Genomic DNA, 7,120 nt, shown 5'->3' with positions numbered 1-7,120 from the left:
CTAAATAATTAAAAGTAGACAAAGAAATGCTTTACTGATTATAATAGTAGCATAAGCGTCTGTTTATATAAGCATCATGATCTTTCAGTATGTTATTTCTATTATTTGGTTTTTAAAATATTAGTTGTGAGAGAGCCAGCATTGTGGTACAGCAGGTTAAGCTCCTGTCTAGGATGCTGATATCCTATATAAAAGTGCTGATTTGAGTCCTGGGTGCTCTACTTTCTGATACAGCTCCCTGCTAATTCACATGGGAAAGCAACAGAAGATAATCTAATTAATTGGGAACCTGCTACCCACCCGGGAGGTTGTTATAGAGTTCCAGGCTCCTGGCTTTGGCTTGGAACAGCCCTGACTGTCACAGTCATTAGGAGAGTGAACCACTGGATGCAAGATCTCTTTACGTATGTCCTCTCACATTCTGTGTATTATTCTGCCCTTCAAATAAATGAAATAAATCTTTAAAAATATTGGTTGTGTGCTATATTCATTGACAAAAACCCCACAAGTATTAGCATGGTAACAGAACATAATACAAAGTAGTATACTTTTAACCCCCAATTGTTAAATGCTTTTCTCATTTATTCATCCAGTAGGTACTCATTGAATGCCACAAGTGTGTTCTACGCCCTTTTAGAAGCATTATAACCACAAATACAGTAAAATAATTTCCCTCTGACCTCTGAGTTCTTATATCCTATTAGAAGAAATACATAACAAATAATTTCATCATCCCCTGTATTAAAAATATCTTCTAAGCCTGTGAGAATAAAACATAAATCACATTAAGAGGGTAAGGGATGACTATCTTACATTCAGGGAAGGATTCCACGTGAAAGTAATATTTTAAAGTAAATATGAACAATCCCACAGAAATAGGTTTAGTAAAGGCACATTGAATACTGAAATACTCTGGAGTCTGCTACCTTTCCATAAAGTTTCTAAGATTTTCATACCTCATGTTTTAAGCCTGTTAGCAGACAGGTTAGTCCCATGTGCATCATGAATCCTGTAGTCACATTCACCATGTGCTTTTGGAGTTAAAGGGTGATAGCAAGGTGGGAATGACTGAGATGTTCAGTGGTAGAATGTGTGGCTAAAGACAAAGTGGAAAATGAAATTCATGGAGTGGGCCGGTGCTGCGGCTCAATAGGCTAATCCTCCGCCTGTGGCGCTGGCACACCGGGTTCTAGTCCCGGTCGGGGCACCGGATTCTGTCCCGGTTGCCCCTCTTCCAGGCCAGCTCTCTGCTGTGGCCTGGGAGTGCAGTGGAGGATGGCCCAAGTGCTTGGGCCCTGCACCCACATGGAAGACCAGGAGAAGCACCTAGCTTCTGGCTTTGGATCAGCACGGTGAGCTGGCCGCAGCGGCCATTGGAGGGTGAACCAACGGCAAAAGAAGACCTTTCTCTCTGTCTCTCTCTCTCACTGTCCACTCTGCCTGTAAAAAATTTTTAAAAAATGAAATTCATGGAGTGATGACTATAAGATTTCCTAAATCAATAGATTAGCTAAAGTGAAAAAGAAATACCTGGATATAGTAAACAATATCCAGCAGAATGTTCTCATGAAATTTATTGAACGTGTTGGATCCATAATAGGTAATCCACAGAGAAGCTGAGTATCCAGCACAATTTATTTTTTGACAGGCAGAGTTAGACAGTGAGAGAGAGAGAGAGAGAGAGAGAGAGAGAGAAAGTTCTTCCTTCCATTGGTTCACCCCACAAATGGCTGCTACAGCTGGCACACTGCGCCAATCCAAAGCCAGGAGCCAGGTGCCTCCTCCTGGTCTCCGATGTGGGTGCAGGGCCCAAGGACCTGGGCCATCCTCCACTGCCTTCCCAGGCCACAGCAGAGAGCTGGACTGCAAGAGGAGCAACCAGGACAGAACCAGCGCCCCAACCAGGACTAGAACCCGGAGTACCAGCACCGCAGGCGAAAGATTAGCCTAATGAGCTGCAGTGCTGGCCTCCAGCACAATTTTGATTGACATCCAATTACAAGGCAGGGACAAAAACCCATCAAAAGACCTGATTTACAATCTTCTATCCTATCTAACTTGCTCACGATAAAACAAAACAAAACAAAATAATCCAGAATTGTGGGAAAGGTAACTTGTTTTCACAATAAACTGTGAGCTCAGGAGGATGGAGTGAACACTCCCTGCTATTCTCATGGTAAATTTGGAAGCTCCCAAGGAGTGGGTAGGCAGGCACTTCTGACCTTGCTAAGGAAACTTCTGGGTTAACATTTTCCACCCTTAATTTCCAGACTGCCTGTTAAACCATGACTCCTCAAATTCCACCTGCTCAACAAGAATGGACCCTAACCTCTGTTAGGGGGACTGGACGATGGTCAGTGTGGCTGCTTCATGCTGAAAAGGGGTTTCATTGGGAATGGCAGTCAAGATGTAAAATTTTAATTAGATCATATAACCCTCCTAATGGTCTCTAGGATTTCTATACTTCACTAAAAACAAAAGCCCAAGGTGTTTTTTTTTTTTTTTTTTTTTTTTTTTTTTTTTTTTTTTTACAGGCAGAGTGGACAGTGAGAGAGAGAGACAGAGAGAAAGGTCTTCCTTTGCCGTTGGTTCACCCTCCAATGGCCGCCGCGGCTGGCGTGCTGTGGCCGGCGCACTGCGCTGATCCGATGGCAGGAGCCAGGTGCTTCTCCTGGTCTCCCATGGGGTGCAGGGCCCAAGCACTTGGGCCATCCTCCACTGCACTCTCTGGCCACAGCAGAGAGCTGGCCTGGAAGAGGGGCAACCGGGACAGAATCCGGCACCCCGACCGGGACTAGAACCTGGTGTGCCAGTGCCGCAAGGCGGAGGATTATCATAGTGAGCCGGCACCGGCCAAAAGCCCAAGTTTATCAAAGCATACTACAAGGCCATGCTTGCCTGTGTGTCCTGTCTTTCAGTCCCATCATATTAGTCTCCTCCTGTCACATCTTGCAGGAACTTCATAGGAATTTAAACAAATCATAAATAAATTATTTCATGAGAGTCATGAAAACTTAATTTCTCAAATTTAAATACATAATCTTTTTAATGACATTTTATTTATTTGAAAGGCAGAGTTATAGAGAGGGAGAGGAAGAGGCAGAGAGAGAGAGAGAGAGAGAAATTCCATCTGCTGGTTCGCTCCCCAAATGACCACAAGGGCAGGGGCTGGGTCAGGAACTGGGAACTTTATCTGTGTCTTCTACATAGGAGCAGAAGCCCAAGGACTTGGCCATCCCCTGCTGTTCTACCAGGAGAATTAGCAGGGGGCTGGATCAGAAATGGAGCAGTAAGGATTCAAATAGATGCCAATATAGAATTCCAATATTGCAGGAAGCAACTGAACTCTTTATGCTACAATGCCACCCCTAGTAGATCAACTTTTTAAAAACAGTGTAATTCTCCTACTTTTTAGCCAATATTGTGACAAATGCAGTATGCTGATATAAAAATAATAAGAAAAGCTAAATAGGGGGCATATGGAAAATCTTTGAAGTAGTCACCATTTTTTATTGGTAAAGTTATAATTATTCTGAAATAAAAAGCTATAATATTGTGCTTGCTGTTATGTGTATCATAACTAAAATTTAACATTAAAATCAACTTATTGCCAGTGGAAGAAAGGTAAAAAGTTATGATTTAAAATGGTCTTAGTAACTCCAATCCACAAGTTCACTCCCCAAATGCCCAAAAAGGCCTGAGCTGAGTCAGTCTGGAGCCAGGAGCCAAGAACTCATTTCAGGTCTCCCATGTGAGTGGCAGAGACTTAACTGAGTCAGCATTTTCTGTCTCACAGAATTTGAATTAGCAGAAGGCTGGAATCTAGAGCCAAAGTATGACTTGAACTCAGTCATTTCAAGGAGCCCAGGCCCTCCAAAGTGGTGTATTAATAGCTATATTGGACACACAATACTGAGTAATCGATTTAGAGAACATTTGAGTCAAAACAGTTACAAGCCGGCGCCGCGGCTCACTAGGCTAATCCTCCGCCTTGTGGTGCCGGCACACCGGGTTCTAGTCCCGGTCGGGGCGCCGGATTCTGTCCCGGTTGCCCCTCTTCCAGGCCAGCTCTCTGCTGTGGCCCGGGAGTGCAGTGGAGGATGGCCCAAGTGCTTGGGCCCTGCACCCCATGGGAGACCAGGAAAAGCACCTGGCTCCTGCCTTCGGATCAGCGCGGTGCGCCGACCACAGCGCTCCGGCCGCGGCGGCCATTGGAGGGTGAACCAACGGCAAAAGGAAGACCTTTCTCTTTCTGTCTCTCTCTCTCACTGTCCACTCTGCCTGTCAAAAAAAAAAAAAAGTTACAAATGTGTGATTTTTGTTTAATAAACAGAATTATTTCATGCAGATAAAATATGTAATCAGCAAAAGATTAATCTTTTCTTATTTATTTATCTGACAGAATTAGACAGAGAGAGAGAGAGAGAGAGAGAGAGAGAGAAAGGTCTTCCTTCTGTTGATTCATCACCCCAAATGCTGCCACGGCTGGCACTGCACTGATCTGAAGAAAGGAGCCAGGTGCTTCTTCCTGGTCTTCCTTGCAGATGCAGGAGCCAAGAACCTGGGCCCTCCTCCACTGCCCTCTTGGGCCACAGGGACTAGAACCCAGCGCCCATATGGGATGCCTGCGCTGCAGGTGGATTAACCAAGTGAGCCACGGTGCCGGCCCAAAAGATTAATCTTATAAATAAAGCAATGATTATATAACTATTTCTGAAATTTATTATGATATTCACTGTGTCAGTAGGATTTGTACAATCAAGTGTGAGATATTAGTTAGAAATCATGAGATTAATAACTGAATTATTTTTTATTTTCTTGATAATCTTACAAGAACTTCACATAAAATCAACATATTACATGATACTTAGTCATCACATTTAACATTGTTTCCTGTTCCACAATAAAAGTACAGGAGTCTTTTACTGAAAAGGAATGAAGAAACCGGTAGAATCTTACTAACAGTGTTTCTCACTTCCCACTGTGATTCCTTCCATTTGCACACTCCTATTCAGGAGAGGCTCATTTCTTCTGTATGTTGACTCTCATTGTGAAAGTGGAGTTGAAGAATGTGTTGAAAAATACAAAGTTGATACATAAGTGTAGCAATTTATGTTCTGTGGTCTGATGTTGATTTGGTAAATGGATTTCCTGGGGCTACTGCAGCATACTGACACAAATTTGGCAAAAACAAGGTTTATGTATGTTCTTGAAATTCTCAAGATCAGAATTTACTCATAGTACTAGCAGTGACTGTCTTCTACCTGAATTTGGTAAGAGAGAAACCTTCATCCACTCCTGGCCAAAAGCAAGAAAGTGTCAATCTACTTCCATTTTCACAAGCTCTTCTTCCCTGAGTGTCTGCTTTGTCCAATTTCACTGTGATTTCAACTCACGTTACCTAATTACTTCTGTATACTATTTCCACGTAAGGTCACTTCTGCAGTTCTGGGCGACAGGCAAAGTTTGGGGAACATTATTCAACACATAGCACATGTTTTATTTCACATATTTGCAACTATTGTTCTAAACAGTGACAAGAATAGAAATAAAATGGTCAAATAAAATATTTATGACAAGAGATTTCAATTCCTCTGTAGTGGACTAAATAATTCAAATCATCATCTTTACTAGAAATACTGAACAATTCATGACATAATCATTTGAATTTCTTTCAGAAATAGAAATATTCAATACAATGATGTTGCATGATTCACTAACTTCCTAAAACTGTCTTTTACATCTTTATTCCTTAGGCTATAGATTAAAGGATTCAGCATGGGGATGACGACTATATAAAACACAGAACCTAGTTTGATCATCAGCCATGAATGTTTGGAGTTGGGTACACAATAAAGGAACATGATAGTCCCATGGAAAATTGTGATGGAAGTCAGGTGGGAGGCACAGGTAGAGAAAGCTTTTTGCTTCCTGCCAGCAGACTGCATTTTTATGAGATTGACAAAGATGAAAGAATAAGTAGCGAGAATGATTACCAAGGAGCTCACCTCATTGACTATGGCGATGACAGAAGAGAACATTTGGCCGATGTAGGGATCAGAGCAGGAGACAGAGACGATGGCAGAATACTCACAGAGAAAATTATTGATGATGCTAGACCCACAGAAGGATAATTTCAAAAGAAAATAAGTGGGTATCAGGGAACAGACTATACCCCATGTGTAGGGCCCAGCCACCAACAAAGCACAGAGCTTTGGGGACATGATGACTGTGTAAGCAGAGGTTTACAAACTGCTACGTATCTATCATAAGCCATCATGGTCAACATGAATGCTTCTGTCACTGCAAATAAGCAAGCAAAGAAAAATTGCATGATGCATCCTGTAAAGGAGATGGTTCTGTCTTCCAGAACCAAGTTCTCCAACAGTTTGGGTGTGACTGTGGTGGAATAACAGAAATCAATAAAGGACAAGTGGCTGAGAAAAAAGTACATGGGAGTTTTGAGTTTGGGGTTGATTCTGATGATCAGAATCATGCTCAGATTCCCCAGCACGGTGACTGTGTAGATGGTCAGGAATACCAGGAACAGGGGCACCTGGAGGTCCGGATATTCTGAGAAGCCCAAGAGGGTGAAGGTGACTGCAGAAGTCTGATTTCCTTCAGCTAGCAACATGATTGTTGCTAGAGAGAATCTGAAATAATGATGCAAATAAGAAGGATAATGATCTGTCAAGCATAATATTTACTCTTTTTCAAGCATGTGCTAAAACATACATCATGCATTGTCACACAAGCAGCCTCATATTTTTAGATACATATAAGTAAGTGGAGGTATATATAAGTTAAGAAGCTTATTTGTAGTTAGACTCTGTATTAGCAGTTAGTGGGAACTAGAAATTGATCATGAGTGGCAGAAGTTGCATGAAATAGCTTTCTGGATGGTAAATAGAAAACTCTTCTACACTGTTGTAGAACACATGCTTTTTTTTTTTTTTTTTAGAATCTTGACATGAGTTCTGTCACTAAGTAGTATTATTTTCAAACCATTGTATCATTGAAAAATCTGAGAATTCAATCAAGGGCCACCATGGGCAGCAGAGCACATGTGGATATAGTGGATACAGTGTAGGTCTTCAATGTTTGCTTCAGGTGAAACTCC

General features: G+C 42.0%; 1 pseudogene; it reads right to left on the bottom strand.

The window, feature by feature from the left end:
• Positions 1-5,690: 5,690 nt before the first annotated feature.
• On the bottom strand, positions 5,691-6,634 carry LOC100340302 (olfactory receptor 5D3-like; annotated as a pseudogene).
• Between the last annotated feature and the right edge of the window lie 486 nt (positions 6,635-7,120).

Source organism: Oryctolagus cuniculus, chromosome 1 (genome assembly GCF_051225735.1).
Source record: "Oryctolagus cuniculus isolate XC-2025 breed Fujian yellow rabbit chromosome 1, ASM5122573v1, whole genome shotgun sequence".
NCBI classification, from domain to species: Eukaryota; Metazoa; Chordata; class Mammalia; order Lagomorpha; family Leporidae; genus Oryctolagus; species Oryctolagus cuniculus.
Note: the sequence above shows the minus strand (reverse complement) of the source record. Positions and strands in the feature narration are given on the sequence as shown.